The following is a 12,309-nucleotide window of genomic DNA, read 5'->3' as shown; positions in this document are numbered from 1 at the left end:
AAAGTAAAACCAGTGCGTATGGCAGATGTTTTGAGGGCAGCTCCAGCAAAGAAAAAAAGGTGTTTTTCATCCCAGGCAGAGGACAGCAAGTACTTTCTTTCAGTCCAACATTGCTGCATTTGGTGTGGTGTTACACCTCTGATCTTTACTCCAGTGAGAGCGGAGGAGGAGGGAGCTGGGGTGGCAGACATCACCTACTGTATCCTCAAGGAGCTGACGTGCAGGTACATATCCTGCTCCATCTACACATGGGCTGGGTGGAAACTCTGATAAGATATATCGTTGTCTCCGCTGATGTGATATAATAAATTCTTAAGCTATTTTTTTCCTGTTAAAATCTGCCTGCAGCCTTATTTACTAATGCCAGTTACCCTGGATAAATGCCCAGCAAGGACTGATCTGCACCAGTTCATCTAGGGAGGAAAAGAGGTGGACCATTTGCAGCTCCATCTTCCTGTTGCTATATTTTTCAAATATTTTGAGATGTTACGCTGCTTGTACAGGACCCCAGGGACTGTCAAGGGAAGTGACTGGGTCACATACAATTTTGTAACCCTTCTCCAGGTGCATTTGTACAAAATGGAGAAGGGGATGTGGGACAGGCTCAGCAGCTGAAGCTTACTTGGAGGTCTTTACACAAGCAGCAGAGACAAATCCTATGTAAGAAGCTGACCAAACAGGAGAGCATGTGGTACTTGAAATCTGCTCTCCTGCAGGATGGAACAAGAATGGAAAAAGGTACCTAGAACACTGACAAAATTTTCCTGCTTCATTGGCAGCCTCCCGAAACAGCTGCTACCTTCGTCATCATCTGTGCTTCCCTGGAATGAAAATAAAATGTATAGCAACAGGAAAGGAAATCTGCAGTAACCATTCAAATCTCTAGGAGCAGGAGTATACACGAGTACTTTTATTACGCCTTAAAATTTTTATGTAGCTTGAAATGTCTGTATAGCCTGCAACAGGACATTTACCTCCCAAAAATCTGAAATCCTTTTAAAGCTGAAGACATTAATGAAACTGTGAACCAGAAAACTATTTCTATTGATTTTTGTTTCCCTCTGTCTGCTGTTGCTGTAAACAAGCTTCTCATTCAACAGACTTATTTTTAACCCACGTGTTGCATCATCACCTGGATGTACAGGGAGGAGAAAGCGATAGGGCACAGAATAGCACAGGGGAGGAAGCAGCAGTATGGGAAGAACAAGAGAGGAGACTGGGAAAACTCAAGCAGTGGCTTTAGGCTTGCTTTTTTCAGAGCAACAAGCATGTTTTTTTCGTACACCACCATCCCCACTCCAGGTTCCCCAGGGAAGATGGTAACGGCCTGAGAGGAGCCAGAAGACGCAGCAGCACCACTTGGCACATGCAGCACGGGAACGTGCAGCAACACCAAGAGTGACTTCTCACTGATCTGCAAAGCCCCCAGGCTCCGGGGGGATGAGCTGGGCTGCGCAAGTTCCACACTGACCAGCGGAGGGTTTGGACAGGGTATAGGCTCTGTGAGCCACGTACCACCACACTTGGAGGAGGTGTCAGGGAAGGAGATGGGAGCTAAATGGTCAGGTCAGAGGCTGGTTGCCAGCGTTGCCAGCTGGGCGAGGGAGGTGGTTGTCCTGCTCTGCTCTGCACTGGTGCAGCCTCACCTGGAGCACTGTGTGCAGTTCTGGGCATCACCGTATAAAAAGGATATCAAGCTACTAGATAGTGTCCAGAAAAGTACTGCCAAGTTGGTGAAGGGTTTGGAGGGGAAGCCGCATAAGGAGCAGCTAAAGTCACTTAGTTTGTTCTGCCTGGAGGAGACTGAGGGGAGACCTCGAGGTGGCTACAGCTTCCTCACAAGGGGAGGAGGAGGGGCAGGTGCTGATCTCTTCTCTCTGGTCACTAATGACAGAACCCAAGAGAATGGCAGGAGAATGTGCCAGGTGAGGTCTAGGTTGGACATTAGGAAAAGGTTTTTCACCCAGAGGCTGGTGGAGCACTGGGACGGCTCCCTAGGGAGGTGTCACGGCCCCAAGACTGACAGTGTTCAAGAAGAGACTGGACAACACCCTCAGACACATGGTGGGAATTTTGGGGTTGCCCTATGCAGGGACAGAAGTTGGACTCAGTGCCCTTGTGGGTCCCTTCCAACCCAGGACATTCTATGATTCTATGGTTAGCTCTACGGTAAGAAGCCCAGAGGACTGCGCCACCCCTCCCGACAGACTTTAACATCACCCCCTTTGGTAAGCTGAAGCAGAGCAAAAGGCAAATGTTCAGCATGGAGAAAGCTGGAGGCAAGACCTCCAAGTGTGCTTTTCCCCAACCCTGTGCCCACTGCAGCCCAAGATAGACCATCTCTCTGAGGACTGCTGCAAGACAGCACAACAATGAACTGGAAAAAGGCAGCACAGCAAACACAGAAGTCTGTAACTTGCTGGAAGATGTTTTGATATGAATATGAACCCTGTAGCTTATGTGTGGGATCTGCCCTTGTTGTAAAACTGAGAAGCTGCTATGTATTTTTAGAATATTACTGCTGGTCTGTAAACCATTTGTTTACATTACCTAGCACAATTATCATGGGTTGGGTGGCCCCTAGATTCCTCAGCAGTTAAGTAACCTGTGTGCTCAAGTAAAGATTTAAATTCTCACATGATTTTTCTAAAACATCGTATTAAAAAAAAACACAGACACATAGCACAGATTGAAAGCATGCACACGCACACACACAAAAACATCAGCTTCTGTTACTCAGTAACTCTTTGCCCAGCATGTATACAAAGACAGCAAAGGTAGTTTTCTAAGCCTCTCCCTTTTTTTATGATCATTACACAACAAAGTAATTAAGTTCAGCTGAGGTCATCAGTCTTTAACTGTGTTTCCAGCCCTGACAACAGAAACCTGCATTTGATCTTTGATTCACAGAAAGGTTTTTAACCTTGTTTCCACCCACCACTACTGTTATAAATTTACAGAATCACAGAATGTTAGGGATTGGAAGGGACCTCGAAAGATCATCTAGTCCAATCCCCCTGCTGGAGCAGGAACGCCTAGATGAGGTTACACAGGAATGTGTCCAGGCGGGTTTTGAATGTGTCCAGAGTAGGAGACTCCACAACCTCCCTCAGCAGCCTGTTCCAATGTTCTGTCACCCTCACTGAGAATAAGTTTCTTCTTAAATTTAAGTGGCCTCCTGTGTTCTAGTTTGAACCCATTACCCCTTGTCCTATCATTGGTTATCACCGAGAAGAGCCTGGCTCCATCCTCGTGACACTCACCCTTTACATATTTATAAACATTAATGAGGTCACCCCTCAGTCTCCTCTTCTGCAAGCCAAAGAGCCCCAGCTCCCTCAGCCTTTCCTCATAAGGGAGATGCTCCACGCCCTTAATCATCTTTGTTGCCCTACGCTGGACTCTTTCCAGCAGTTCCCTGTGCTTCTTGAACTGAGGGGCCCAGAACTGGACACAATATTCCAGATGGGGTCTCACCAGGGCAGAGTAGAGGGGAAGGAGAACCTCTCTCGATGCCATTGGCCCTCTTGGCCACAAGGGCACAGTGCTGGCTCATGGTCATCCTGCTGTCCACCAGGACCTCCAGGTCCCTTTCCCCTACACTGCTCTCTAACAGGTCATTCCCCATCTTATACTGGAACCTGGGGTTGTTCATACCCAGATGCAAGACTCTACACTTGCCCTTGTTATATTTCATTAAATGTTATATTTCATCTCATGTGTGTTGGCTGCTCATTTTTCTTAACCTTTGGAGGCTGTCACGTTGCTCCTTTGGAAGGCTGAACTCTAAGACTGCCAAAAACACAGGCATGTGGTACAAGGCAGTTCAAATAACTGAGGATCAATAATTAAATACAAGACCTACACACACTGATTGGAGGCTTAGCCTTAGCTATGTATTTTCTGACATTTGCCTACTGAATTCCACCATCAGGAAAGTTTCCTTAAAGACCTGCACTATTTGAAACTGCACAGCAGAAGGATTTGAAAAAAAAGAAATGAAAAAAAGAGGGATAAAATATGTCGGGGAGAATACCATGAACACCATGCTAACCTTCTAGGACAACAAGTCTAGGCAGGTATTGTGAATCACAGACAGATAAATCACAACCGTGCTTGAAACCTCCATCACAGACTTTCCTTTACAAGCATCTGGGTAACAACACAACAGATGCGGAATATTTAGTTTCGGCTACTGAGATGACTAATGCCAATAAACCAGCACAGCAAAGTAACTCACAGGGTCGCCACCCCACCTGCTGCTCCCAGACTTACAACAGACTTGCTGTCTTTGGCTTTGATTTAACATGTTAGTTTGGCACTTGCAACTATTTCATTATTTCAAATAACTCTCTGACATTTTACAAGGAGTTTACTTCTCCAATTTGTTAATTTTAGTTGGTGGATTCAGGTGCACAACAAATGGTCCCCGGTTTTACACAGATAAGCAGAAGAGCATTCATTAAAATGCCAGTTAAAATGGTAGCACAATTACAGGGACAATTTTCTCTGAGCAATGGGCATTCACAGCTGAAGGTAATGATTAAATTTCTGGAAAAAAAAAGAAAAAAGCTCTTTATTTTGAAGTACAATCAGCCAGCAAAGTACTTGGAATGCATACTCCCCCAGAAAATAATATTCTGGACAAATAGTTATTCTAGTGGCAACCAGAATTTTTAGTGGATGTGTTGCTTCCCCATTTTGTGGAATTTAATAAAAATGCCACCACATACAATGGGACATAAATAGAACTTAGATTTTTCTATTCTATTTTTCTATTTTCTATTCATTGTTTCATCTAATGCAAACTATTCGTGTCAAAGTAAGATCTTACTTAATATTTCGTATGCATTTAAAAAACCTACCAAGTAATAATCACGCAGAAGAAGCACTGATATAACCTGTAAATTAAGAACTGTTTATTACTTCATACCTGTGCAGTTGTTTGCCATACTCCTGTAATCCCAGTTGGTCTTTAACCACTGCAGTGATAAATCCGGTGCAAAGGCCAACTGAATTGGCAACTTCTGACACTTTAGCTGTGCTCACAGAACCACAGAATGACTGGGGTTGGAAGCGACCTCAAAAGATCATCTAGTTCAACCCACCTGCTAAAGCAGGTTCACCTGGAGCAGATCGCACAGGAATGTGTCCAGGCGGGTTTTGAATGTCTCCAGAGAAGGAGACTCCACAGCCTCCCTGGGCAGCCTGTTTCAGTGCTCTGGCACCCTCTGGTCCCATCCTCTTGACATCCACCCTTGAGATATTTATAAACATTGATGAGATTCCCTCTAAGCCTTCTCCAGGCTGAACAGACCTAGCTCTCTCAGTCTCTCTTCATAAGAAAGATGCTCTAGACCCCGCATCATCCTTGTAGCTGCCTGCTGGACTCCCTTCAGTAACTCCTTGTCCTTCTTAAACTGGGGAGCCCAGAAATGGACACAGTACTCCAGATGTGGCACCACAGGGCAGAGTAGAGGGAGACCTGCTGGTCACACTCTTCTTAATGTACCCCAGGATACCCCAGGTACCCCAGGATACCATTGGCCTTCTTGACCACAAGCAGACATTATTGGCTCAAGAAGTGCAATGCAAAAGGCATCATGCAACCCATTGAATGCAGTGTTGTATACAGAACAGCTGATATGCCGCTCTGAGTCCAGCACACTTGGAGCCAGCCACACCTCCCAGAGCAATTATAGCAATCCTGGGGCTACAGCAGCCCATGTACAAGATGCCCGAGGTCTGTCCTGAACATAGCTTAAACCCAGAGCTCATCAGCCCATCACCTGTTAACCCTGACAGAGTCCCTTGTGCACCTGCTCATGCTTATGGAACACCTTCTCCCTTGCTCCTTCACTGCCCTGAACAGGTACCACTGTGCTCCCCAGATGTTGCTGTTGCCCATCACCATGAGTTCACCTTAAAAGAGCAACCACAAGCTAGAACTTGGGTTTCATTCATGGACAATACTGGTTTTTTTATATGTTGGGTGCACACAACCTTTTATCTTATCAGTTCACTGAGAGAATTCTGTAATTTGTGACTACATTATTGTAGCTTCTTGTATTGTGCATTAAAATAATGCAAATGATAAAAATGTCACACTCCTCTCGATGCTGTCATTAAAAATCCATGTCAGCACTCACTGACTGAAAACAGGTAGATAGATAGATAGATAGATAGATAGATAGACAGACAGACAGACATTGAAACAAAATTCCTAAAGCCACCCATGAATTCGCCTAAGCCAGACCAGTGCTGGTAGTGTGGAGGATCTGGCACATAGATTTGCAGTCAGATATTAGGGACCATCCTGCCCTGGCATCCAGCATCAGTAAAGCAGTTCACCAAACTGGAGTTGCAGAATGATATCTTGAAAATTAACCTGATGGTAACCTACTAATTAAATAAAACACAATGGTATGTGGCTATGACTTCAGTACTATTGCCACCTACAGGTATTCTTCTCTTTCTTCATTACAAAAAATAATGCTCTGAAACATGCTGTCCTGGCACTATACTCTGATAAATTCAATTGTTAACGTGTAATTCACTGAAGATGTAACATAATGAGCTCTCTGGGTATGAGCTACAACTGAACATCCACTGTAAGATTCAGTAAATTGCTACTCATTTGAAGGAGGAAACGTTAAAATATTCAGTGGCAGAAAAACTAAAAATATAAATTGTTTAGTTAGATAAAAAAAGACTTGCTCTATATGATCAGACACTATCTTAGTAGTTAGATAGCTTCTGCAGACAGTAAAAACCAGCAGAGGACACGCTTGATGGCACACCCCAGGCAGTGAGGCATGCCAGTGTTCAAGCTTGTCTGGGGCAGCAAAAATCCTACAGCCGAAGCCAAAGTTAGCCCAGGTCCCTGCTGAATGAGGAATTAGTGGGTTTGGTAACCCCTAAGCTACAGCTGAGCACACAAAGTGCACAGCAAGGATGTGGTTGTCTGTCTTTGTTGCCTTGTCTAAGAGGGGGAGCAGCAGCCTTTGTTTTTTTAAGGTAATGTACACTTGGATGGTGCAGAGTGCCATCTGAGCAGCCTCACTAAACTTGCAACTTTTTTTCCTTCATTTGGAAATATACTTCTTTTTTTTTTTTTTAAGTAAAAGGTAATTTACTCATAGTTTTTAGTGGTGACTACAATACTTGTTTCTCAGACTGATCATCGCCTATGAATAATTCAATCGCAAAGTTTTCCAAAAGAAGTACTTAAGCTTATTTCAATTCCTATTTTAGTTACTTGCACTGTAATTTCCAGATATACTCAGAATCTGCAAATGCCACTGACAATAAAATAAGCTGTGAGCGCTAACCATTTTGAGAAAAGCTGAAGAAACCAAAATATTAGCAAAATAGTATAGGGTAGTACTGAAAAGTGTTGAGAGCACTGAGACACCAAGCCATGTGAGGATGGATATGGGAACCGGCACACAAAATTTTGGAAAACTAAGTAATATAATGGCCTTAATAAAAAAAAAAAATATATATATATATATACTGGAAAGCATTATTTTATTTTAATAGTTTTTCCAAGTTTTACACAGGTGGATGGGTCCAAGTACTGACAGTGAGGTAAGTGGTGTTGTCTGGAAAGGTGAACACTCAGTACATCCACAGATTCATCTTCACCATTGCTGCCCCACACCATATTAATAGGTTTTATATGCACAACATTGACAGCAGAGGTAAATCAGTGTGACTAACATTTCAGCTACAGCTGATGCTTGTAATTATTTCAGTCAGAAAGCCATAATATATCCACTCTTGATCTTTATCCACGATTATTTAGCATATGCTTGTATACAGAATACAAATTATGTTGATATATCTTGGTCTTTCATATTAATGGATTATTTCAGTCCAAATGCAGATATTACTTTTGGCATGCCTTTTGTCATGTTTATGTGCATAAAAAATTACCAGCTTATAAATGAAACACAACCACCACTTATATACCACATACCAGATAAATCCAATTGTATGCGAAGCTCCATGCAATAAGGTACAAACCAGATATATATTATTACCCTGGATATCTCAAAAATCCTCTATATTCAGGAGAAGCAGGTTCACACTATTTAAAGAGAAATAATAGGAATTTCTTGCTAGAAGGACCTGTTTTTCAGTGTTCTGCTTTTAAGGTAAATGGCCAAGTTTGAACTTTACCAGTCTCAGGCCCCTTTATTAGATTTCAAAGAGGTAGTGAAAAAAACTATTTCCCTTTCCTCATTTTCTCACACTTTCATTCGTCAACATTTTATACACAATTGAGTCTAGCTGTGTCTCCTCTTTGTATGGGGTCTTTCCACAGCAAAACAAAAACCAGGTTGTTTTTCAACAGTAGAATTAGGAGGGAAAAAAATAAACAGCAGGAAAGAATTATATATGCAATCATTGTCCTTGAAGTAATTACCTCTATTTTTGTAATTAACTACATTTCAACCTGATGATACCTAATTAATCAGAAACTTCAACTGTGCGGTCAGGAAATATCTCAGAGCAGAAAACACAGAGCATTGGAACAGACATAAGCAGCATGAAAAGCACTGTCTGAAGATGCTCACAAACCACTGCAAATCTCACAGCTGGGTTGGTACCCCAGCTAAAAGGCAAGCAGCATTATAGCCAAAACAACCATTTGCCATTTTATCCCTAGAAAATAACACTGGTTTGAGAAAATATAGTGCATCTTTCTGAAGTGGCGTGGAGCCACTGACCAAGAAATCTGCGGTGTGTTGGAAGAGATGCAACTTGCACCCTCTGCCCAAGGTGAGAGCAATGGAGACTGCACGGCTGATGGGAGCGAGAGATGGGGAGAGCAGGGCTGGGAGCTGATGGCCACGCTGACAGTGCCACCAGTTTGTAGCTCTGAGAAGGCAGCACGGAGAGTTGGGAATGGCCTCATGTTTCAAAAACAAGTGAAAAACACCTTTTGACATCTCCGCTTGGAGGCCAAGCAAGAAGCTGGGACTTGTATCCAAAGTGACTGGGAGCTCTAAGGTTTTCCCCACGCAGGATCTGACAAAGATTAGTTTTGGTTTTGATATTAATACACATATGAGAAACAACCGAGGTATCTTCACGTGCTGGATAATCTAAGCAAATAAAATCACAGTGTTCAAGCCTGTTCAAGTTCAATGTCTACAATGGTGTTCAGTGGCTTCTGCTAGTATACTACAATGACTATTTTTGCTCTCATACTTAGGAAATTCTGGTGTTTTATTCTAAGGGAAAAACTAAAAATTCTTACACAAACTGGGAAAACTCTGATTTCACTAAACTAAGCAAGAGTTTTGCCTCTGACTTAAGTTAGGCTTTCACCACTCTTCCTTGATACTGTAATAGGGATGTTTCTTATCTTTTATGCAGATAAAATCTTACCAATGTGGCCTGTGTGAACATGAAAGGAAAGTAGAAGTGCTATTAAAATTTACACTAAAATATAACACAGTTTCACTTCCATGTTTCTCAAAAAATACAAAGAATTTAACCTTTAAAATAAACCCCTTCTAATTATAAAGGTGAACCAGAAACAATGCATTCACTTGGAGTATGCACCTTTTATTTGATCAAGAATATTCTTTACAGATAGTGTTCAAGTTGTATGAGTTTTCAAACGAAATTGCAGTATGTTAGGTACTACACTGCAAAGTCAAAGTGTTGCAGGAGCTTCAGTCCTACTACCAAAATAACCTAAGAATTTAAGGGCTGGATTCTTAAAACTACTCAAGAAAAACACTTGCTGATCTGTTGTTGATCTGTTTAATTCATTGGGAATTAAAGTTCTGACTCATTAGGATATATAGATGGGCTTAGAAAACCTTGGAATAATTTTGTGTCCCAGTAATCTGCCCATTTTAGATGTCTCCCTCCCTCCCTCCCTCCTCACAGAACCAGCTCAGCTTCTGGTGAAGTCGATGCTGTATCATTCCAGCATATTAATGTAAACCGCCATCAATTTTGGTCTTTCCCAGTGCATCCAGCTATGATTTAAGCAGATCTGCAACTGCTTTATGAATAGCTGAGTGATTCCAGCAGCAGGGGTAGAAATCTTTGAAGAAGAGCAGAGTGAAAAGCTTGTGGCCAGAATCACTGCAGCAGACCTGGAATGAGGTGTCCCTATTTGTGAGTCAAAATCTTTGAGCACTCAAATAGGAACCTGAGTTCAATTGCAATTAACAGACTCTCCCTAGTATCTATGGGATTTTTTTAAAAGATGAAAACTAAGAACAGCTCAAAAAAAAAAGTTATCTGTGTCTTGTTGGCAAATGCAGACATGACCTGTACTTCTAATCACTGCTGTTTGTTTTACAGCAGGTCATTATTCTCATTAATTGCTAAGCTGCTGGCAGATTCCTTGACATTTTGGCTGAAAGATCAATCTGGATTTAATAAAGTAATCAAGGGGAAAGAGGTTATAATTATTTTTCTTAAAAGTCTGCCAAATCAACAGCATTGTGCAGACTGACATCATGATAGGCAGTAGCTTATTAATGCAGCAGTCCATTTTTTAATCAGGGTGACATAATAAAACTATTATCTGTCATGACATATAATTACATCATATGTACATCACTATATTTTACTGCAAATCCAACACAGTGTCATTTCCTGATTCCTCCTAGTTAGAAGTTCAAGGTGGGCAAGGTAGGCAGGAAGGGTGAGAGGATTTATACAGGTATGTTTTAATCTGTGGACACAGAAGTTCTTTCATTGGATTTCCATGTACAACTAGCAGGACTAGCTACAATATAAGGATATTTAGGTTCGGATGGGTTCCATTCATCATCATTCAGAACTACTACGAAATTTGGCAAGAATCTTTTTGAACATATAGCTTTTAAACTTTTTGTTTCCAATTACTGTGAATTTTTCTTTTGTTTTTCTTCTCTCTTGACACATGTGCACCATTCCCACTTCCACACTAATACAAACTTCTCACTGCTAAGTTATAGTTTTAGCTTCAGGTTCATCTGATTGATTCCTTTTGATTTTCTTGGCCCATCCCCAATCTAAAGTGTGCAGCAAGGTCGCTTCTTTCTGTAGCCTGGAGCACAAGAGCTCCCTTGGATGGGGTTAGTACAGTGTCCACCAGGGGCAGGGGCTCAGGCACACACCTCCAGCTCTGCAGCTGGAGACACATTACCTGGTGCATTTTAGACTGACTAAGTGCAATTAGCTTTTTCAAGCAACATTTTTAACAGGTAATTTATCTCGGAGAAATTAAAACAATCCTTGTTTACTCTAAAGCATACACTCCATGGCAGAAACATCAGACGGCAGACACTCAGGCTGAGCTGGATCAAAACCTGGCAGAAGGATGAAAGAAATTATGACAAGGTGTGTTGTGCTGGGCTTTGGGCAGGGAAGCTTGGAGAAAGGGCTGTGCTGCTTTTGCAGTTGACTGGAGCACGGTGGTAACTCAGTGCAAAGCCCAACAAAAGTAAATAGAATAGAAAGGTTGATTTCAAAGACGTCTAGGTCAAGGCTCTGCTATCTTGTTTAGAAAGCAAGTTCAGCTTGCTCACCTGAAGGGATATAAATGAGAATACACTATCCGCCCAGAGTAGAAATTGAGCTTGTAAAGACAGGATTTCAGCACAGAGTTACAAACACTGAAGCAACTAAATACGCACAAGAAGGAGGAAATCGAGAACTGCAAAAAAACCTCCTTCCAGGATAATGTGTTGTCACTGTGACCCCCTGGAAAGTGAACTTTTGCTGAACCAGATAACTGGATTCCACCAGGCTGCAAAAATATCGTCATTCACATTGCTATAAGTAACTGAGTATTTATAGAAAATGAAATTTAAAAGTAAACATGGTAGATCTATAGATTCTAAAACCCAATGACATTCACGCTGGAGTATATTGAATATCTAAAAATCTTTGAACTGAAAAGGATTTTGTGAAAATGTCTTTTTAAATTGTACATTTTAAAGCAGCAGCAAAATGTATTAGGAAGTAGTAAGGCATGAAATTGCCAATCACTTTTGTGAAACACAGTAATACACATCACAGTGAAATCAAAGATAATGATAAGCATTTTTCTGCTACTTTCCACAGCCTGTTCTGACACTTGTTCTGAGTAAATGAATAAGGAACTTGTCTCCAGCCAGTGAAACCAAGAAAAAAAGAAAATCCTGTGTTATCCTAATTCATTTTGTCTTGGTATATGCAGAGATGAAGCACATGCTGGTTCAGGGTATATCTGAACAAAGAAGGTGCCTTCTTTCAGAAAGTCTCTCTGCAGCTTTGTGATGCCTGTAATGGGTGAGTTACTGCCCGACC

This window comes from Nesoenas mayeri (genome assembly GCF_963082525.1).
Source record: "Nesoenas mayeri genome assembly, chromosome: 1".
Classification (NCBI taxonomy): Eukaryota; Metazoa; Chordata; class Aves; order Columbiformes; family Columbidae; genus Nesoenas; species Nesoenas mayeri.
This window is presented reverse-complemented; position numbering follows the sequence as displayed.